The sequence below is a fragment of the Marmota monax genome, unplaced genomic scaffold, assembly GCF_021218885.2.
Source record: "Marmota monax isolate L192 unplaced genomic scaffold, Marmota_monax_Labrador192_F-V1.1 WCK01_AAM20220418_F8-fsc00128, whole genome shotgun sequence".
Classification (NCBI taxonomy): domain Eukaryota; kingdom Metazoa; phylum Chordata; class Mammalia; order Rodentia; family Sciuridae; genus Marmota; species Marmota monax.
The window spans coordinates 1,918,353-1,942,177 of NW_026693452.1; the positions used below are offsets into that span (position 1 = coordinate 1,918,353).

Here is a 23,825-nt window from a genome sequence, read left to right on the forward strand (position 1 = left end):
GTCATGACAAATCTAAATCTGATTTAGCGATTATAAAATGCTTATAAAAGTAATGATATCAGGTTAATTGATAAGCATTTTTTAGATTGTTTAAATATATTATGTGATATCTATCTATACACACACACACACACACACACACACACACACACATATATATATATATATATATGTATCAGAGGGTTAGTAGAGATTGAACCCAGGGGTACTTAACCACTGAGCCACATCCCCAGTCTTATTTTGTATTTTATTTAGAGACAGGGTCTCACTGAGTTGCTTAGTGCCTTGCTTTTTCTGATGCTGGCTTTGAACTCACAATCCTCTGCCTCAGGCCCCTGAGCCACTGGGATGACAGAAGTGTGTGCACCACTGTGCCTGACACAAAATATATTTAGTATGAATAATGCTAAATATAATGATAATAATGTTCAACCATTTTGAAGGTTCATATTAATATGTAAAAATTGAGAAAATATGCCCTACATATTTATATGCTTATAAATGATATTTATGTAATATATTTATAATATTAATTACTTCTAAGTTAATTATTAGGTCTAATTAAAAGCACAAAAACTTTGATGGGGTGAATAGGATGATGATGAAATAAACATTTAAAAATATTTTTATTTTATGCTTCCGTTTTACTCATATAAAATATTAGTTATTTTAATGATAGCAATGATTACTTTTCAATATTTTTCAAAACTGCATTTTAAATTTCATGAAAGTTTGAAAATTTGATTTGCTTTTTTTGGGCAACAGTTTATTTTCAATATCAATGCTTGGTTGATGTGAATGCAGAAGTGCACTGCTAGTGTACTTACTAAATCCTAACATTAAAATTTAAGGCTAATTTAACAAATATACCAAGGGTATTATTGAAATTCACCTAGTTAATTACTAACTTCCTACTATCAAACAGTAGTTAATTTTGCAATGTGAAAGGTAGAACATTTTAGTGTTTTTAAAAATGGATCAAAACTTTCATTTCAAGGATATTAAAATAGGTAAACATGTAAATACATTTTTATTTTCAGTAATTATTTACGTATTCTTATTGTTCGGGTATGAGATAACATCTTGTGGTTCAAAATATATTCGTGGTATGGTAGGCAAAATAATGGTTACCCCAAAGAGCATAGGTCCTAAGCCCCAGAATCCTTGATTAGGTTACCAGGTATAGTAAAAGGGGCATGACAGATGTGATTAAGATTAAGGACCTTAAAATTGGGAGATTATTTTGGAATATCCAGGTTGTATCAATATAATAACATGAATCCTCAAAAGCAAAGCCGAAGAATGGATCAAAGAGATACAACAGGAGCAGATGGAGAAGAGGTTTGAAACATGAGAGAGACTTGCCTTGTTTCTGGCTTTGAAGATGGAGGAAATGGGACCATGAGCCAAAACATAAGGTTGGCTAATAGAAGCTGGAAATGATTATCAGGTAGCTATCAGCAAGAAAATGGAAAACTTAGTCCTACAATGATACTGCATTGAAATCTGCCAATAGCCCAAATGAAAGGAAACAGTTTCTCCTCTAGCACCTGTAGAAATTAATTCAGCTTGCCAACATCTTGATTTTAGGCCTGTGAAACCCATATAGAGCTTTTGACCTTCAGAACTCTAAGATAATAATTTTGTGTTATTTAAGCAATTATGTTAATGATAATGTGTTGCGGCAATAATTCTAATACACATGATATAACAAAGATTCTAATATTAAAATAAGTGATGCAAAACTCCTAACTTTACTAGGGAATGAAGAAAACTGAATGATGGTTAGCTACCTTTCTTCGATGGAAAACTGTAGAATATTGACACAAGAAAATTTTCCTGAATAACATTCTCAGTGCAGATGTCCAAATACTTCTTGGGATAATTTCTTTTTCCTTCTAAAAAAGCTTCCATGGAAAATTAGGACTGCCAGTGAAGGGAAAGTGATAGAACTCTTAACAACTTAAAAAATAGATTCAAAACAGCATTTTGCTCAAGAAATTAACAAAATGTCACAGAAAATTTTGAAAAATCTTATACTAAGAATTTTATAGTATGTTTTATGGGATATTTAGGGCTTCTATTTCTCCTTTTTTATGGGATGAAAATAATTCTTGGTCTTTGGTATAATAACTGAAAACATCTGTTAATAATGAAAGTATCCCTGAATTTTTAATCTAGTTTTAGGACAAATTTATCAGCAAATTTGCAATGAAAAAAATAACTGAATTCCAAAATTTTTACCTGTAAGATTCCTGAAATGATTAGTCCTTGATGAGGGAAACATAATCATATTCAGGCTGGCAAAGAGAAAGATGAAAGGCAGAATGGAATTTCTCACTTTCTACTCTATCATGTATATAGACACTACAATCAGAGGACCCTCTTCTCTGACACAGATTGGCTTGTCCTTCCTTGTTTCTTTTCTTCGACCTAGGTTTTGAGTTATCTTTGCTTTATTTATTGTAATTTAGGTCTTTAATGTATTTTTTCTCTTGTAGATCTTTTGTTCCCATATTTTTATTGGTGCATTATAATTACACACAATGCTAGGGTTGGTTTTTACATATTTGTACATGATCATGATAGAACAATATGATTTGATCAGCATCATTCCCCAATATTTCCCCTTTCCCTCCTCTTCTCCCTCCTCCTGGTCCCTTTCTTCTACTTTTCTTTATTCATTCATCTCTATTCACTTAGGTTGGCTCCATAGTTTAGCAATTGTAAGTTAAGCTGCTGTAAACATTGATGTGGCTGCATCCCTGTAGTATTATTATTTGTCGTCTTGCTCATTGCCTTTCTAACTGGAGAGAGAGAAAATTTAATGTGGTCTTGATTGACATTTCCCTCATCACAATTCTTTTTCATATATTTGTTGGTCATTTGTGTTTCTTCTTTTGAAAAATATTTGTTTCCTTCTTTTGACCATTCCCTGATTGGATGATTTGCTCTTTGTGTGTGTGTTTGGCTGGGGGTGGGGGTGATATGATCATACAATTTTTGTCTTTAATTCTGTTTATGTGGTGAATTATATTTATTGATTTGCATATGTTGAACAAACCTTGCATCTCTGGACTGGAATCTCTTGATCATTGAATATTATCATCTTGAATTGTTTTTGAAAGTGATTTGCTAATGTTATTTTGAGGATTATTGCGTCTATGTTTATCAGGGATATTGGTCTGTAGTTTTCATTCCTTGATGTATGTTTGTCTGATTTGAATATCATAGAATATATTTGGAAGTAGTCACTCCATTTCAATTTCATGTGAAAATCTGAGACAGACTGGTGTTATTTCTTCTTTAAAAGTCTGGCAGAACTCAGTTGAAAATTTATCTGGTCCTGATATTTTCTTTGTGGAAGGTTTTTAATTGCTGTTTTGATTTTATTATTTGATATTGGTCTGTTTAGGTTTTCTTTAACTTCCTGTATTAGTTTGGGCAGGTCATAGAATTTTGTCTAGAAAATTCTAATGTTTTCTAGACATTCCATTTTTAAAATATAAATTTTCAAAATGGTTTCTAATGATTCTCCAATTGTTAGCAGTGTCTGAATGGTATCTCCCTTTTCACCTCTGATTTTGTTTATATGAATCCTCTCTTTCTTTTGCTTAGTTTGGTTAAGGATTTATTAATTTCATTTCTTTTTGAAGGATCTTTTTTGTTTTATTGATACTTTGTGTTGGTTTTTATTCTCAATAGCATTGATTTTGGCTCTGAATTAAATTATTTCCTGTCTTCTATTGATTTGGGCATTAATTAATTTTTTCTAAGACTTTGAGGTGGAGCATAAGCTTACTTATTTGGGAACTTGCTATTGTTTTATTGTACAAATTCAATGTTATAAAGTTTTTTCTTAAAACTGCTTTCATATTGTTTTGGATACTTTGATATGTTGTATCTCTGTTTTCATTAGTTTCTAAGAATTTCTTTATTTCTCCTGATACATTCTTAATTTAAGTGTTGTTCAAACTATCTGGGATTTAATGCCAAAATTATTTTTTAATGTAATTAGGTACACTGATCTGTAGGGCATATATATTTACTATCATTATATTTTCTTGTTGGATCATTTCCTTTACCAGTATGTAGTGACTTTCTTTGTATTTTCTGATTAATTTCTATTTGAAGTCTGCTTCTTCAAATATGAGAATAGCCAGTTCTGCTGGTTTTGGGACTCCATTTGCATTGAATATTTTTCTGTCCTTTTACTTTCAGCCTGTGGAGGTCTTTGCCTAAGAGATGAATCTTTTGCAAGCAGCATAGAGTTGGATCTTGTTTTTAAATCCATTCAGCCAATCTATATCTTTTAACTGGGTAGCTGAGACCACTACAGTTAGTGTTATTATGAAGAGATGTTTGTTATTTCCTGCCCTTTTGGTTTGTTTGCTATATTTATTTCTGTCTGGACTTTAATTTAGTTGGTTATCCTTCTACTGAGCTTCATCTATTAGAGATTTTTTTTTCTTTTTTTTTAGCTTTTAATAAATTTTTCATAGTTTCTCTCTGGAATTTCATCCAGTTCTATATCTATGGATTACTTTGTTGGGGGATTGTGAATTTTGAGGGAAGTTTTGATTGCCTGTTTCCTCAAGGGTTTTGACTTATGCATCAATTGACGTTAGTTACCTTTCTTCTATTATATGTTCCTTTGCATGTAGTTACCTTTTTATTCGAGGGACTTCTCTGTTTCTAATGTGTGAGTTGTTGTCCAGGATTGGTACATGAGGTCCCCTTCTAGTTGTTCCTACTTGGGGCCTGGTTGTTGGTTTGGTCCCTCTCTAGTTTTTATGTTGAAGTATTTTTGAGGCCTAAGTGATGCTAGTTTTCGTGTGGAGGGAGGGTCACTGTTACTTGCATGAGTTGTGAATATTGCTTAGCAGTAATACTCCCTATTCTCTGAAGTTGAGGTATCCCAATCAATTTCCAGCCCTTATTACAGATGGAGAGAACCTGGAAAAACAATAATGTTAGCAACAGATGTATGTTCTTAAAATAAATGTTTAGCATCTACTTTGACTTCTATAACATTAATTATCACCTGTACAGGAATGTGGGTTAGCAATTAACCTCAGCACCCAACAACAACTCGACAACAACAACAAAAACCAACTAAATCAGACATTAAACAACAATATGAATGGGATAGAAAATACATAGACTACCTAACTCTATCACATAGTGAAATTATATTTTCTTAAGTGAAGAGAAAATAAGGGAGGAAAGCAAGATAAAGTTTAAAATATTTAAAAAGTAAACAGAGGAGAAGCAAGAGATAGGTAGCCAATGATGGCTATAAAGAAGGAGGAATAAAAATAACTAAAGGTAATACAATAATGAAAGAGGGAAAGAGGGAACAAGAAAATTCAGCTATTAATGGTAGAAGAGAATGAAGAAGGGACAGTAAGAGGAAAAAAAGTCAAGGTATGAATGGTCCAAATAACTAAATTCATGTAAAATTTTATCCCTCCAAAGTCAACCAAGGCTAAATAATAAATGGGTGAAGAATAAAGCAATAAAATCTAGGTAAAATATATGAAAATATATATTATATATATATATATATATATATATATATATATATATATATATATATATATATTTGATATTTAACCCTACCCATCCAGTGAGAACATGTATACATTCCCATGCCTATACCCATAGTCATGCAGAATGGTACAAGCAAAAAATTTAATTCAATTTAATTTAGAAATTTAAATTTAAATTTTTTAAATGAATAAAAATTGGGTGGATAGGGAAAAATATAAAAATTCTTAATGAGAAAAATAAAGGGCTTATGTACCCTAGGTGGTCAAAACTGTTGGCAAGGATTGATTTGCATTCTTTGTATTTATTTTTGGACTCTGTAACCTTTGGGTCAAGGGCTGTTAAGTTCAATGTCTTTGTGTTTTTCACCAAGCTGCCAGTCATTGTTGCTAGGAGCCAAAGCTGGTTGTAAGTAATTCTTAGCTTCCTGTCTCCCAGTATAGGGTAGGGTAGACTGAAGAATACTGACAAGTGGTGTATACCCCTGTAGTGGGGCTTGTATAAAGTTCTAAATTAGAGGTTCCTGTAGTTGGGATTTAGTCTTGGCTGAACTTTGAAAATCTTTTGGTGGGTATTTGAGATTTGATCCACACCTCCCGTTGTTGGGGAGATGCTGATCTCTGCTGGATGTCTGGCTCAGAGTTTAAACCTCTACACCACTATGAATGTGAATTACCCAGGATCAAACCTGGAGTGTAGATGCACCTATCTAACCACTTACTGACATTGTCCCAATAGCTCACATGGGATTCCAGCAACAAGGGGAGCTCTGTTTGTTTGGTATCCCAAGTCCAATTCACTCTGGGCATGATTCTGTTTCAGTCACACTGGCCCAGGCATACTCTGGACCCCACAATATATGACTGCTGAGTCAGATTGACAACTTCCTCTATGAGTTCCTGATCTCTCTTCTCTGGTTGCTTCTGCACAGCCACTTAAAACTGACTCCTGCTATGATGACCATGGTTCATCTGGTAACCTGACTTTCTACCTTTGGGCCTAGCAATTTGGGGGACTTTTTACTCAACAACTCCTCTACCATCTCTGGTTAAGATCAGTCTCCCTCTCTATTCCACAGGTTCCCTAAGCAATTTATTTTTATTTATTTATTTTTTGGGGGGCTATCAGGGATTGAATTCAGGAGCATTTGACCACTGAGCCACATCCTCAGCCCTATTTTGTATTTTATTTAGAGACAGGGTCTCACTGAATTACTTAGTGCCTCGCCTTTGCTGAGGCTGGCTTTGAAATCATAATCTTCCTGTCTCAGCCTCCGGATCCAGATCTGCTGGGATTGTAGGTGTGTGTCACCCCACCCAGTACAGCAATTTATTTTTTCCATAGCATTTTCCCTTTCTGTCTGTACAAAACTCAGAAGCTGTGCCCACTGCCACCACCTGCCAAGCTAGTGTATCTCTAGCATATTGTTTCTTATATTATGTTTGAAGTTTCCAACTTTCTTCATCTCTTTGATTTCTTTTACTGACCACTGTTGGTTATCCATCTTGCTGAGGAGCAGTCTTCCCACTATTTACATCTTGAGCTAAGAAACTGCTGGGAAGTACACTCCTCCTCTAACCCCCCATTTTTCTTCCTCTGCCTCTTTGATGTCAAACACATGTCCCTTCCCAGGCATGTTCTACAGACCTTTCCTATGTTCATGACAATTGTCAGATTCACATAGTATCTTAAATATTCTTAAACAATCTCGAGTGTAGTTACTGGTTAAAATTGGAAGCTAGGAAATTGATTGGGTTCTCTAGGAGACAAACTGAAGCTAAACATTCATTAATTTTACTTAATTTTCTTTGAAACAGGAATAAAACATGGAGGAACTGGTTGCAAAGAGATGTCATCAAAAAATGTTTTTGCATATGTCTCTATAAAATTGTGTGTCTATGTGTATGTGTGTCATGTTCACGCACCTGTGCAAGAAAGATTCTGCTTCTCAAGTATAAATGTTGACATATTGGTACTTCTGTCACAGAAGCACCAATTTCTGATCTTGCTTGAAATGGAGTCTTATTTCCACTGTTCCAGTTACCATTAGTTTGTAACTGGTTCTTGCTATTTCTTAACCCTCTTTTAACTATTTTATTACTTAGTTATCATTAGGTGGAAAGGGCAATAATAAAATGTCTTCAAAAGAAATAGACCACTACTATTTTTTTTATTTACCATGAATGATAGTGCAAAAATGTCATTATTGGGAACAATGAAGATTTTCCTTCTATCTCTGAGGAAAAGAAAGATTATCTGTTGAAGTAGAACCAATGAGAATCGTTCTGCTTTACTGTGTGAACTGAGTCCTGTGCAACTTCATAGGTGGGAATTATAAAGTAATATTTAAGATGAGTTTTTAACAACCTTTCAGGAGCCAGTTGAACAAATAATTTCAGAACACTGTCCCCATCATCAGGAAAAAGTCTCATTTAGTGTTTTATCCTACTTCCAGCCCTAGACCGAATACACAATCATAGGAAGAAATCAACAGCCAGGATTTCATTGTCTGTTCTCACTTCCATCCTGCTGTTCTTTGCCAAGCCTAGGAACATTTTATGTGTCTCATTTCTTTCTCCAAAGATGATTCAAAGTGACAGCGAAAGTGATGACAAAAGTCAACAGCTTAGTTGAGAAGACTGTCCAAGTTTGGTGTGCTCATTATGCAAAAAAAGCTGATTGTATAGTTTTAAATGATAGGATATAAAACCACATTTTTTCCTTAGTGTAAAATCAACTTGAATGTGGTCCCAATTAAATTATGTGAGGTGGTGTTTAGCAGGATATTTTTAGCAAGGATATAAGTTTAGTAGAGATAAAAGTACAGAATTATGGTGGCTTATTATAAAAAAAAAAATCATACCTTGAAAATTGGATATTTAGAAATAAGATGATCATTTTATGTTAGCTAAATTTTTCTGAAATACCAATTATTTAGCAGATGTTTTAACCAAAGTTGAAAGAACTATAGTTATGAAATGCTCTGGAAGTAATTCAATGAATTAGTTAACCTTCAATGAAATACATATCCATGTACATTTGTAAATAGCCAATACATGGTTATGATATTATATGAATATATATGTGTGTATGTGTGTGTGTGTGTGTGTATTTACCAACCCAAAGGATTAGTTTAATCAAATATACATGATATATATTATTTTAAATATATAAATATATATAAATATAATATTTTGAGATATATCTTTCTGATTTTCCACAAAAAACTGAAAAACCATTTTTGATAGATGTCCTTCAGTTTGAGGTCTGCAGTAATGAAACTATGCAGATAAGCAAACTAATATTTAAATTGTTAGGCATGTTCAGCAAAACTAAGCTGTTGGTGTATTCATATTTGAAAAAGTGCTTATGGCTTATCTCATTGCCTTCTTTTGATAAGAGGATGCTAGTGGCTTTAGTGATCTGGTAAGCAATATTCTAGCAGCTTAGTCAATTTAAGGGTTAGGAAGATTGCAAAAAATCTCAAATCCCTATTCTTTTGGCTTAAAAAGTATGTGTCTATTTATGGCCCTCACCTTAGGGAGATAGGGATCAAAAACATTCAGGAAGGAACACTGTTACTTTTTTTATTTTACAACATTTTATCTAGTGGATCCTTTATTGGCCTGAGTCTGATATTGTATCCATATTATCTTGGTACATATGTTTACAAAAACATAAGTAGTTTAACCTTACTTACTCCCCAAATAGGATTTAAACTGATGAAAAAAAAGATGCAATGATGTTACTGGCATATAGGCAAGAATTCTCTGAGGGGTGATAGGTCCATGTTCTTGACAACCCGGACACAGAACTGAGTGAGACACAGGAGTTTGGTAAGCAAAGCAAAGGTTTATTGAAAGTGTAAGTTCACCCAGATAGAGCAGAGTCAGCCACGTTATGAAGTATCTCAAGGTCCCATCTACATGGTGTAGCTTGCTTTTATTGATCTGTGCTAGTTTTCCCTTTTCGCCTCTGGGTAGAACTGGGCTTGATAGGCAACTTGACTGGCAGTTGAATTTGACCTAATTTCCTTTCTACTGCCCAATCCTAAATTTTCCATTCCCCCCACCAAAAAGTGCACAGAGGGATAGCAAACTGCAATGCTAATGAAATGTTAACTAGCAACTAGTTAACTTTAAGTCAGGTTAGTCCCTTGGGCTATTGTGATGCCCAATTTCAGAGACTTTTTTTTTTTTAACTTTTTTTAAAAAACATTTTTTTTTAGTTATAGACGGACACACAGTATCTTAGTTTATTTTTATGTGGTGTTGAGGATCAAACCCAGTGCCTCACACATGTGAGGCAAGCGCTTTACTACTGAACTACAGCTCCAGCCCTTGGGGACTTTCTCTTCAGGATCTTCAATTCTCCCGTAGTTGTCTAACTTTCTCCCTTTAACTACAAGATGACCCAGTTTCCCCTCATAGGAAGATGCTAGGTGGGGCTGAGGGGCTCCAACCCTTCTGCTGACCCCATTTCCTACCCAACAGTTTCCCTAAGAGACATGATCCCCAAATTCCTTTTGGAGAAGCTGCTGAAGGTCTCTTTTTCCATATCTGCTTCAAAGTTGACCAGAGGGGTTGTTATTCCTAACTTGTTGGGCTTCATGAAATTCTCTCCCTAGCTGGTCCAGTCTACTGAAGAAGGGATCTGTCTCTTGTTGTTCCAGAGGTTTGTATCCCTTATGCATCATCATTTGAGAGTGGACTCTATTGACAGTGCTGTTGACATTGAAAGAGGTGAATTTTGTTAGTAATTCAAATAGGTAAGATCCAAATATGGAAGACATCAGGAGGAACATTCAAAGATGTCCTGCCAAGGGTAGCAACCAAAACATCTTACAAATTCCTGACTCTGATCCCTGTAACTCTGATAATTGTTGTTGGAGTCAGTAGGCACATTCTGCTAATTTCTTTGCTGTATCTCTTATAATTCCATATCGGTTACTATACATCTAATATGTAAGAGACTTGGGGGGAGAAATGGTTAATACATCTGTCAACATTAAGTCTCTTTAATGCCATTAATAATGTGATGTCAGAATCAAAACTTCTCTCCAGATGCTCTTCTGATAAGGATGTAGAAAGAAGAGGTGTTTTTATAGCTTGTTTTACTTTAGGTTTTTCTATTATGGAGCAGCTTTCTCCTTTACCTTCATGCTTCTATGTAGTACTGATACTAGTAGGCAGAATTATTATGGGTGGGATAGAACACTTATTCAAACACAAAAAAATCTCTGAGTTTGTTCAAATGCTCAAATATGTTACTATAATAATGCCAAGTCAAATTATATTTGCAGAACAATCTCTGTTTGTGGAATCCAGTGGTAATAGCCTCCATATGCTTTGAAAAACACGTTTTATTGAAACTCCTTTCATTTTAATCCACTCATTTTTATTTTTAAAAGTCATTATTGACTCACTCATGTTCTCAGCAACTTTTCCCATCTTGGTGATGAATTTGAGCTACTTTATCTGCACTCAGATTTAATCAGCCTTGAACTAATTACATACATTTATAAAATGGCTGGAAGAGGTAAGTGAACATCTGTCAATATACCCCAGAACAAAAGAGACTGAAACATGGTCATGTTAGGGTACATAACAGAAACATATTCAATATATATTTCTTTCTGCTGAATATTAGAATTAAAATTGAGTAAGTTCTCAGGATTCTGAAAATTATTTGCTCATTTAAATATTATAGAAAATAGTACTTCAGGATACCTAATGTTATCATCTTTGGTCATTTTAGTTAGAAGTATATAGTTGAGTTTTCCATTATGCTTTATCAATGATAGCATTTAATTTTCAGTGCTCAGAACCTTGGGTTATGCATCAGTAAAATGGAGATAATATTATCTCACAGAACCCCCTACCCCCAAGAGAGTACAAAACAAGCTATACATAAAAATTGCCTAATCAATCAATAATTATCATGACTTTTAGTAGATTCAAGGAAGGTGGCCTTAAGTTACACTTTTCTAACAATGGAGCATTGCAAAAGATCAGCATACATGAGCTGGGAAGATACCTGATTGTAACTGTTACTTAATTATTAGGTAATGAATTTAGGATTTAATAAAATGACTTTGTTAATACTTGGTCAGTCTGGCAAAATAGCATTTAAACTGTTTTTTTTTTTTCTATTTTTTGCTTGGGCTTCCAATATTATTTATAATATATATTTTAAATATTAGTTTTTAAATGTATAATGTAGCTACAAAGACCCAGCTAATCATCTTTAAGCACAGAATTTGGATGAAAGTATTTTATGATTAAGAGGATGATGGATAATAACACAGATGGGTAAAATCATCCAGAATGTTTGCCAAAGCACTAGACTTCCTGAATAACACAAAAAAAGACTTGATCGATGGGCCCCAAATGATTTTTTTATTTTGTTTCTGGAAACATCATTCAAGCTCCTGTGGCACATTTCTCTTCTTAAGAGATTCTAATGAGCCATTACCCTAAATGATGCAGCTTTAATCACACATTTCCATTTAGCCCTTGACCAGTAGAAATGATTACCCTCTCATCTGCATCTGGAATATCAGCACATTCGGCATCACTGCTATTTCCCATTTATATTGCCATTTAGATCCTTAATTGCAACCTTCTTGAGAAAAGGAACATTGAGTTTCAAATACGGTCTTCATACTTGTAAGAGGTAATAATGGCTCAGTGGAATATGACAGAGTAAGACACTGTGTTCTTCCACATTTTCTATTCTTCTTGGCCCCTTGGCTTAGCACAGGCTTCAAATATTTTCATATTTCTCAATTGATGAGTAAGACTTGTAAATATCAGTTCTCATTTCTTTTTTTCTTCACAGAGAAAACACGGTGCTTTGAAAAATAATAGGTAGAAATTGATGACAGTATGCTCTCAGGAAGAAAATAATTTACACACATGTGTGTCTGCACGCACATGCACAAACACACATATGAAATTAATATTTTGTGTGCTAACTAGAAGCTATGTGAGTTCATATGTGTAAATAAGTGTAAGTGTGATAACTGATACTGGTGGGGTTGATAGTACATAATCTTAAAAATTATATTTGGCTTTGGAATGGACATTTATTTTGAATTCTGTCATTCTTCAGTTGTAATTAATTTACATCCCTTTAGTATAAACTGACAGCAAGAATTTGTAGCCCATTTTTCTTGGCAGAGGCAAAAAATAGTCATTCAAATTTCCATAAATAATTATTCATTTGCAGATAACTGACTTCCCTGTAAATAATTTATTGGTAAAACTACTAAGGTTTCTATTGGAAGAAATAATTAGTGAACAGTTTTATCTATTTTTCAGTTTTATTTCAGTCCCAAAGATGAAATGGTTCAGTGATACTGATCTTACTCTTTTTAAATTTTTTAAATTTATATATGACAGCAGAATGCCTTATGATTATTATTACACATATAGAGCACAAGTTTTCATATCTCTTGTTGTATACACAGTATATTCACACCAATTTGTGTCTTCATAACTATACTTTGGAGAATAATGATCATCACATTCCACCATCTTACTCTTTTATGATCTATCTTCTGTGACATTCATATTTTCATTTCCAAAATAACATCAGTTAACAGTTCCTGTACTATTCTGCTTGATGTATAAATACCAACTAATTGTTAAAGCATATAGTTATATTAAAAAATGACCCAAATGGAGATATGTAAATGCTTAATTCTGCACTATTCAATGCGTTTTGGAAAAGCCACAATTCCTCCCAGAAAGGTGACAGTTTCATATTTAGATTACGCTAAATAACAGATGACAATTGATGTTTCTCAGATTCCAAAAATTATTCTCTAAGAGACCTGTTTATCCCATCTGTAGATAAGGTGGATTGTTTTTTAAGAAAGGAGCACATGTGTTATAAATATTGTAACTAAAGATACCAACACTGAGAGGAGCTTTTTATAAATCTCAGAGGGAAGGTACCAAGTCATGCCTCAGGACTGTTACAGAGTCACATTCTGTTTATAGAGTCTGAGCTGTCTTGCTAAGCACAGATTTGAATGTGGCAGCCAAGGACAAAGGAAGCTATCTTTTAGTCTGGAAGATGGAGTGACAGCCCTATCATTTCCTTTGTCTGTTTTCTACTCCCAGATTCATATTCTCTCCTGCAATGGGATTTAAATTTATGTAAAATATTTGACCTTGTCAAGTGATTTTCACTTACTGTGTCAAAAGTTACGAACCCAGCACTGAACCACTGCATTATAGGCTTCTGTGTTCCATGGGAGCATTTTAAATCACCTCAGAAAGGGAATTTAGCCATTTTCTTTGACATGGGTTTTCTTTTTGTTAAAGGCATATATACCTTAGGGTTCTCTTAGTGATGTTTTTCCTGGTTTATACCCTTCTTACTATTAAAAGTGGTTTTCACAGAAGCTTTTATTATGTTCACTTATAAAATCAAGACTTTACTCCCTTTCTAGGGAGATAGCACCCATGCATATTTAAAAAATATTTTCTTTGGGTTCATCCAGGACAGAAGACTATGGTCAGGAAATGTGTCCCCTGCCCAAGAGCAGAGAGATGAGAGAGGATGACAGAGGTTGATTTTAGCTTTGCCCCCACCTTCCCAGCAACCCACCATGGTGCATGGCCACCTTCCCCCAGGGAAGATACCTTTTCTAATTCACACACCTATGCCTCATGGGCTAGTAGCTGATACCAAATGAATGAACCTCAGATTTCAAGTGACTAATGAGAGAAACTCAATAGGTAGCAAAAAAAAAAAAATGTTGGAAAATAATTAGTGTGGAGAAGATTAATAGATCTAGTATGTTGAGCATTCACTTAAGACATGTAAGAAGGTGGAAAGAATTAAAGAGCAGAGAAAAATAAAAAGCTAAATTGTTTTCACATTAACATTACCTCTTGTCTCCCATCCCCTTCCTCTCCCTTTGTACATATCTTTTAAGATCTCTCCCTTGTCTGAGACTATCACTTTCCTGCTGGATTAGTTTTTCTTACCTTACCTTGTAACTGAGGAATGATTAGAGAGATTGTCAAATGCTTTCTATTTTCTCATCTCCTTGTTCTCTGTAGCTGTTTTCCAAACCCTCATCCAGATCGGCTCAATTGGCTGCTTTCTATGCTCCTGCTGGAAGGCTGAACCCAGCTGGAGGAATCATAATCACACTGATTTTCTGCATTATGGGATTCTGAGTTTCATCCTCAGCTGGGCTCTTGTTCCTGCTCAGCAACCATTTTCCTTATATGTCTCCTTAGCTTCCTATTCCCTTCCCCAGGGTGGCTCTTACAGCCTTTCTACAAATTAAGTGCAAGTTCCCAATTCCATTTCACCAGCCTATTCTTTGCCACAGGCCTTACCTCCCACTTTCCAGAGAAAACAGATGGTCTTAGGTAAGTGAACTCTCAATTTCCATTTCCTCCTCCTTTTTGATATTGCAGTCTCCCCTGCTTGGTGTGAGTTCATTTATGAGAAGAAACCCCAGGCTGGCTGCCCACCTGTGTTTGTGATTCAATCTCTTCCCCACAGGAAGTTGTTAGTTGTTCTTTGCAATTTATCAGTTGTAGCTTTTTCTTTCTTGCCTGTAGAAGACCTCTGGGCAAATTCACAATTTCTAAAAATGGATATGTATTTACAATGTGTTTGCCTCCAAACAGCTTCTCTTTATCTCCTTCCTTCATTATCAAACTAATTGATAGAATAATCTGAATTTAGCACCTCCATATATTCAGTTCTCATTTTACAAACTGCCGCAAATTTATTACCATTACAACTGATAGATGCTATGGAGAAGACACATCCTCTCCAACACTTATTATTGCTCATATTCTTGATAATTGGCATTCTGACTGGAGTGAGATGAAATCTTAGAGTAGTTCTGATTTGCATTTCTCTAATTACTAGAGATGGTGAACATTTTTTCCTATGTTTGTTGATCAATTGTATATCTTCTTCTGTAAAGTGTCTGTTCAGGTCCTTAGCCCATTTATTGATTGAGTTGTTTGTGTGTGTGTGTTTTTTTTTTTTTTTTTGGTATATCCTGGAGATTAGTGCTCTGTCAGAGGTGTGTGTGGTAAAGATTTTTTCCTCATTCTGTAGGCTCTCTCATCACATTATTGATTGTTTCCTTTGCTGGGAAGAAGCTTTTTAGTTTAAATCCATCTCCTTTATTGATTCTTGATTTTACTTTTTGTGCTTTAGGAGTCTTGTTCAGGAAGTCAGGTCCTAAGCCAACATGATTAAGATTTGGTCCTACTTTTTTTTTTCCATTAGGTGCAGGGTCTCTTTTCCAGTGCCTAGGTCTTTGACCCACTTTGAGTTGATTTTCTTACAGGGTGAGCAATAGGTGTTCAGTTTCATTCTGCTACATATGAATTTCCAGTTTTCTCAGAAACATTTGTTGAATAGGCTATATGTTTTCCAATGTATATTTTTGGTACCATTGTCTCATATGAGATAGCCACATTTATGTGTGTTTGTCTCTGTGTCTTCTATTTTGTACCATTGGTCTACATGTCTATTTTGGTACCAATACCATGCCATTTTTGTTACTATTGATCTGTTATACAGTTTAAGGTCTGGTATTGTGATGCCTCCTGCTTCACTCTTCTTGCTAAGGACTGCCTTGGCTATTCTGGGTCTTTTTTTTCCCAAATGAATTTAATGATTGCTTTTTCTAGTTCTATGAAGAATGTCATTGGGATTTTTATAGGAATTGCATTAAATCTGTATAACAGTTTTGATAGTATGGCCATTTTGACTATATTAATTCTGCCTATCCAAGAGCATGGGAGATCTTTCTATCTTTGAGGGTCTTCTTTAATTTCTTTCTTTAGTGTTCTGTACTTTTCATTGTAGAGGTCTTTCACTGCTTTTGTTAGATTGATTTGATTGATTCCCAAGTATTTTTTTTTGTGTGTGTGTGTATGTGTGTGACTATTATGAAGGGGTAATTTTTCTAATTTCTCTTGCAGTGGATTCATCACTTATGTATAAAAATACATTTCATTTATGGGTATTGATTTTATATCCTGCTACTTTGCTGAATTCTTTATGAGTTCTAGAAGTTTTCTGGTGGAATTTTTTGGGTCTTCTAAACATAGAATCATGTCATCAGCAAATAGTGATAGTTGAGTTCTTTTTTATGTGTATTCCTTTCATTTCTTTCATCTCTCTAATTGCTCTAGCTAGAGTTTCAAGGACTATGTTGAATAGAAGTGGTGAAGAGGACATCCCTATCTTGTTCCAGTTTTTAGAGGGAATGTTTTCAATTTTTCTCCATTTAGAATGATGTTGGCCTTGGGCTTAGCACAGATAGCTTTTACAATGTTGAGATATGTTCCTGCTATCCCTAGTTAAAGCATAAAAAAAACAAGTTAAAACAAGAAACATAATCATATGTTTCTTGCCTTTAAGTCTATTGATGTGATGAATTACGTTATTGATTTCCATATGTTGAACCAACCTTGCATCCCAGGGATGAGCCCAACTTGATCATGCTGCGCTGTCTTTTAAATATGTTTTTGTATGCGATTTGGCATTATTTTATTGAGAATTTTTCCATCTATGTTCATCAGGGATATTGTCTGAAGTTATCTTTCTTTGATATGTCTTTGGTTTTGGAATCAGGGTAATACTAGCCTCATAGAATGAGTTTGGTAGGGTTCCCTCCTTTTGTATTTCATGGAATTTTTTGAGGAGTATTGTTATTAGTTTTTCTTTGGAGATCTTGTAGAACTCGGCTGAGAATCTGTCTGGTCTCTGGCTTTTCTTGGTTGGTAAGCTTTTGATGGCAACTTCTATTTCCTTGCTTGAAATTGATCTATTTAAATTCTGTTTGTCTTCCTGATTCTATTTGGGCAGATCATATGCCTCTAGAAATTTGTGGGTATCTTCGGGATTTTCTATTTTACTGGAGTACAAATTTTCAAAATACTTTCTAATTATCTTCTGTATTTCAATAGTGTCTATTTTGATATTTCTTTTTTCATTATGAATTTTGTTAATTTGAGATTTTTCTCTCCTTTTTTAGGGTGGCTAAGGGTTTATCAATTTTATTTATTTTTTCAAAGAACCAGCTTTTTGTTAGTTTTTTCAATTTTTTTTGTTTGTTTCAAATTCATTGATTTCAGCCCTGATTTTAATTATTTCCCATATTATACTACTTTTGGTGTTGATTTGTTCTTCTTTTTATGGAGCATTGAGATGTAATGTATGTAATGTAATTTGTTGACTTTTTCTTCTTTTAATGAAAGAGCTCAATGCAATAAACTTTCCTCTTAACACAGCCTTTATAGTGTTGCAGAGATTTTGATATGTTGTATTGGCATGTTCATTTACCTCTAAGAATTTTTTTTATCTCTTCCCTGATGTCTTCAGTTATCTATGTGTCATTCAACAGCATATTGTTAGTCCCCAGGTGTTGAAGTAGCTTCTGTTTTTTATTTTATCATTGATATCTAATTTCATTCCATTATGATCTGATAGAATGCAGGGTAGTATCTCTCTCCTCTCTCTCTCTCTCTCTCTCTTTCTAATTTTGTATTTGCTAAGGCTTACTTTGTGGCATAAGATATGGTCTATTTCAGAGAGGGATCCATGTGCTGCTGAGAAAAAAGTGCATTCATTTGTTGATGGATGAAATATTCTGTATGTCTGTTAAGTCTAGATTATTGATTGTATTATTAAGTTCTGTGGTTTCTTTGTTTAGTTTTTGTTTGGAATATCTGTCCAGTGGTGACAGAGGTATGTTAAAGTCACTCAGTTTATTGTGTTGTGGTCTATTTGATTCTTGAAATTGAGGAGGGTTTGTTTGATATACATGGATGCTCCATTGTTTGGGGCATGGATATTTATGATTGTTATGTCTTGTTGATGTGTGATTCCCTTACGCAGTATGAAATAACCTTCTTTATCCCTCTGACTATCTTTGGTTTGAAGTCAATTTTATCTGGTATGAGGATGGAAACCCTTGCTATTTATGTAGTCCATGTGAGTGGTATCTTTTCCCCCATCCTTTTAGCTTCAGTATGTGAATGTCTTTTCATATGAGTTGAGTCTCTTGAAGACAGCATATTGTTGGGTCTTTCTTTTAAAATCTACATCTTTTAACTGATGAGTTTAGGCCATTAACATTCATAATATTATTTAAATATGGTTTGTATTCCCAGTCATTTTGGTTTATTTTTGGTTTTAACTTGACTAGGTTTCTCCTTTGAATTGGCTTTTCCTTTAGTGTAGTTCCTCCTTTTGCTGATTTTCATTGTTGGTTTTCATTTCCTCCTTATGGAATATTTTACCAAGAATGTTCTGTAGTGTAGGCTATCTCATTGTAAATTCTTTTAACTTTTGTTTATCATGGAAGGTTTTTATTTTGTCATCAAATCTGAATATTCATTTTCCCGGATATAAGATTCTTGGTTGCTATCCATTTTCTTTCCGAGTTTGTTTTTCCAGGATCTCCTAGCTTTGAGGTTCTGGGTTGAGAAATCTGCTGAGATCTGAATTGAATTTCCCCTGTATGTAATCTTATACTTTTCTTTTGGGGCTTTTAAAATTCTATCCTTATTCTGTATGCTAGGCATTTTCATTATAATGTGCCTTGGTGTGGATAGTTTTGTCGTAGTTTTGTACATTTGGTGTCCTATAAGCCTCTTGTATTTGGTTTTCATTCCTCACATTTGGGAAATTTTCTGATATTATTTCATTGAAGAGATTGTATATTCTGTTGGGTTTTAATCTCTGTGCCTTCCTCTATCCTGATAATTTTTAGATTTGGTCTTTTCACGTTATTCCATAATTCTTGGATGTTCTGTTCATGGTTTTTTATCATCTTCATTGTGTAGTCTCTTTTATTTTCAAGATTATATATTTTGTCTTCATTGCCTGAAGTTCTGTCTTCCAAGTAATCTAGTATTTTGGTAATGGATTCTATTAAATTTTTTTAATTTGTTTTTTGTTTCCTTCATTTCAAGGATTTCTGTTTGATTTTATTTTTTTCAGAGTCTCTCTTTTCTTGAAGTAATCTTTTGGTACCTGTATTTGCTCTCTTATCTCTTTGTTGGAACGATCAATTGTTGCCTGTAGTTTCTCTCATATATTATTCTGTGCTTTGCAGATCATTTTAATTATGTGTGTTCTAGACTCCTTTGACATTTCAATGGATTTTATTATTGAAGCATCGTGGTTTTGTGGGGGGACACATTTTCTTCCCTTGTTTTTTCATGTTGTTCATTTGTCTTCCTCTCTAGCAGTGTGGATCTGAGGTATTACAGTTTCTGTGTCTTAATCTTATAGTGTCCCTGCAGATTACCAATACCTCACCTCTGGTGTAACCAGGCCTGCAGGAGATTTGGTGATGGACTTCCTGCTCCTGGCTGTTGTCTGTAGATGGAAGTGGGCCGGGACAGACGTGCATTGGTACATCGGGGACCACAGTGCAGTTTGTCCCCACCTCCAAGTGTCAGGCTGGGGTCAGTCTCCTCCTCCTCCTCCACACCTCGGGCCAGGGTTGGTCTCACTATTGGTATTCTTAATTAACACATATTGATTATACATATTAATGGATTTGATGTGACATTGCCATGCATACATTCAGTGCACATTAATCTTATCCCACCACCCTTCCTTTACTGTCACTGGTCTCCTACATTGCACACTTCCTTTTCTTTTAGGTCTCCTGTTTTTAGTTTCCACCTATGAGAGAGAACATGAAGTATTTGTCTTTCTGTGTCTGATTTATTTAACTTAATATAATGGCCTCCAGTTTCATTGATTTTGCTGCAAATGACAGAGCTTTATTCTTCTTTATGACTGAATAATACTCCATTGTGTTTGTAAACCACATTTTCACTGTCTGTTGATGACACCAAGTTTGATTCCATGTCTTAGCCATTGTGCATAGTGCTGCAATAAATGTGGGCATACTGTATGGTTATGCTGACTTAATTTCCTTTGGATATATATCCAGACATGGAATAACTGGATCATGTAATACATCTATTTTTAGTTTTTTCTCCATAGCTCTATTGAGGTGAAATCGAAGCACAATGAAATGCACATATTTGCAGTATGCAATTTCATCAGTTTTGACATATGTGTAACCAAGACAATCAATATAAAAAGCATTTCCATTCCTTTTTTCTAAAATTTAAAATTATACAGACTGTGTTCCCTGCATGATTTATTACTTTAGAAATCAATTTCCCTAAGACATATAGGACCCCATCCCTACATGTCAACTATTTCAAAATTATGTGGTACACTTATCAATATATCAGAGGTCAAGGAAGAAAGCACAAGAAAAGCAAATAAAAAGTGCTTTGGACTAAGTGATGTAAATAAAACAAATTAATAAAAAAATAAAAGCTTAAAATATCAGGATCTCTGGGATGAAACAGTTACTCAGATGAACATTTATAACTTCCAGTACTTTTATCAGAGAGAAGATAGAATAACAATCAAATTATTTTCAAATTAAGTAGTAGGAAGGAAAAAATAAGAGTAGGAGCAGAAATATATGAAACACAGAAGAAATAATATGGCTAAAATTTGATAAAAATCAAACAAGTCTAAACAAGAAAAAAGCAAGTGCATAAAAATTAATATCAATGGATATTAATAATCCTGCAGATGCTAAAACATATTAAGGTAATATTACAAATGTATGCCAGCATATGTGAGAGCTTACATAACTTGGTCTATATTAGAGAAGGATCTATGGGCTGCTGAGAAGACAGTGTATTCAGTCATTGATGGATGCAATATTCTATATATGTCTGTGAAATCTAAATTATCAATTTTATTTTTTACTTCTATAGCTTTTTTTTTTAGTTTTTGTTTGGAGGATTTATTTTTAGTTTTTTGAGGAAACTCCACAATGTTTTCTTTAATGTATGTACTAATTTCCCATCAACAGTGCGTAAGAATTTTTTTTCTTCACATCCCTGCCAGCATTCTTTTTTATAATAGCTATTAAACTGGGGTGAAGGGATATCATTGTAGATTTGATTTGTACTTCCCCGTGGCCAATGATATTAAACCTTTTTTCCTATATTTATTTCCATTAATACTTTTTCTTTTGAGAAGTGTCTGTTGAAATTAATAACCCATTTTTAAGTTGGATTACTTGGATTTTAAATTATTTGAGTTCTTTATATTTCTTCACATTAACCCTCTATCAGATTAATAGCTGACAAATATTTTCTCCTATTCTGTAGGTTGTCTCTTCATTCTATTTGATTATTTCAATTGCTGTACAGAAGCTTTTTAGTTTGATGTATTCTTATTTGTCAATTTTTGCTTTTGTTTTCTGTATTTTGGAGATTCTGTCCAAAAAAATCATTGCCTGTACCAATACATTTAAGTGTTTTCTTATAATATTTTTAGAGTTTTAAATCGTACATTTAGGTCTTGGATCCATTTTGAGCTGGTCTGTTATAGGGTAAGGGAAGGGGGCCAAGTTTTAATCTTCTCCACGTGGCTCCCCAATTTTCCTAGCACCATTTATTAAAAAGGTTGCCCCAAAAGAAAAAAATGAGAAAAGGGGCTGTTTTTTTTTTTCCCAGTATATGTTTTTGGTACCTTTATTGAGAATTAGTTGGCTGTGGATTCATTGGTTAATTTTTGGGATCTCTATTCTGTTCCATTGAGTCTGTGCATCTGTTTTAATGCCATTTTTGTCACTCTGGCTCTGTAGAATGTCTTGAAATCAGGTCTTGTGGTGCCTCCAGAAAAGATTTTCTAGAGGCATCACAAGACCTCCAGATTTTTTTCTCCAGATTTGTTGTTTTTACGATTGTTTTGGCTATTTGGAATCATTGATGCATCCATAGGAATTTTAGGATTGTTGTTTTCTAGTTCTGTGAAGAATGTAGATCATTTTTGGTAGTGTGTACATTAAAACAATATTAATTCTTTCAATCCATGAACATATTAATATGGGAGGTCTTTCCATCTTTCAGTTTCTTAACTTCTTTAATTAATGTTTTATAATTTTCATCACAGAGGTCTTTCAGTTTATTCCTAACTATTATTTTTTAATTTTGGGGTGGGGGTTAGTATTGTGAATGGGATTGCTTTCATTATTTCTCTCTCAGCAAATTTGTTATTGGCATATAGAAAAGCTGATGATTTTTATATGTTGGTTTTGTATTCTACTGCTTTAGTGAATTCATTTATTAGTCAAATAGTCTCTGGGTGAAGTTTGTAGTTGTTTTTTTCAATGTATAAAATAACACAATCTTCAAATAGAGTGATTTGTTTCCACGCTGTTCATATGCTTTTATTTATTTTTCTTGACTAACTGTTCAGGCTAAAACTTCTAGTACTATATTGAATTAAAGTGGTGAGAGTGGACACACTTTATCTTGTTCCTAATCTTATACAAAATGCTTAGACAAAATGTTTTTCCCTTTTCAATGTAATAATACTATGAATTTGTCATTACATAGCTTTTGTTATATTGAGGTATGATCCCATAATATCTAATTTGGTCAGGGATTTTCTCATGAAGGGTTATTAAATTTAATTGAATGCTTTTTCTGCTTCTTGATGTATGTTTAATGATTTGCACATGTTGAACAAATCTTGCATCCATGAATAAAATCAGCTTCATCAGGGTGTATCTTTTTGGTATGCGTTTAATTGGATTTGTAAATATTTTATTAAGAATTTTTATATGTGTGTTCACCAGGGATATTGGTCTATGCCTCTCTTTCACTATTGTGTCCTTGTCAGATTTTGGTAATAGGGCAATGTCTGCCTCATAAAGTTTGGAAGGATCAATTCCTTTTCCCAGTTCTATGGGATAATTTGAGAAGAATTGTAATCAGTTCTTCTTGGTTTTTAAAATATTTTTAAAATTTGTCAGCATTTTTATTTGTAGGGATAGTTTTATTGCTGATTTAATCTCATTACTCAGTACTGATCTATTCTGGCTTTTAGGTCCTCTTGGTTCAATTTTGATAAGTCATATTTATCTATTTCCTTCAGATTTTCTAGTTGGATGGCATATAGGTTTTAATAATAATTCCTAATGATCCTTTGTATTTCTGTGGTACCAGTTGTAATGTCTCTTTTATCTCTCTGATTTTAGTTTATTGGGCGTCTTCCTATCTCTGTCTCTCCCTCTACCATTATTCTAGCTAAAGGTTTGTCAATTTTGTTTACTTATTGAAGAACCATCCCTGTTTTGTTGATCTTTTGCACTTTCAGTCTCTATTTCATTTACTTCGCTTCTGCTCTGATGTTTATTATTTCTTTTTTTCTGCTAA

At 33.9% G+C, this 23,825-nt stretch overlaps 1 protein-coding gene across 7 annotated transcripts in view; it reads left to right on the plus strand.

Moving 5' to 3' along the window:
* Mapk10 (mitogen-activated protein kinase 10) overlaps positions 1–23,825 on the plus strand; it is a 327,469-nt gene that overhangs the window by 170,355 nt on the left and 133,289 nt on the right. The gene's annotated exons all lie outside the window — the stretch shown is intronic.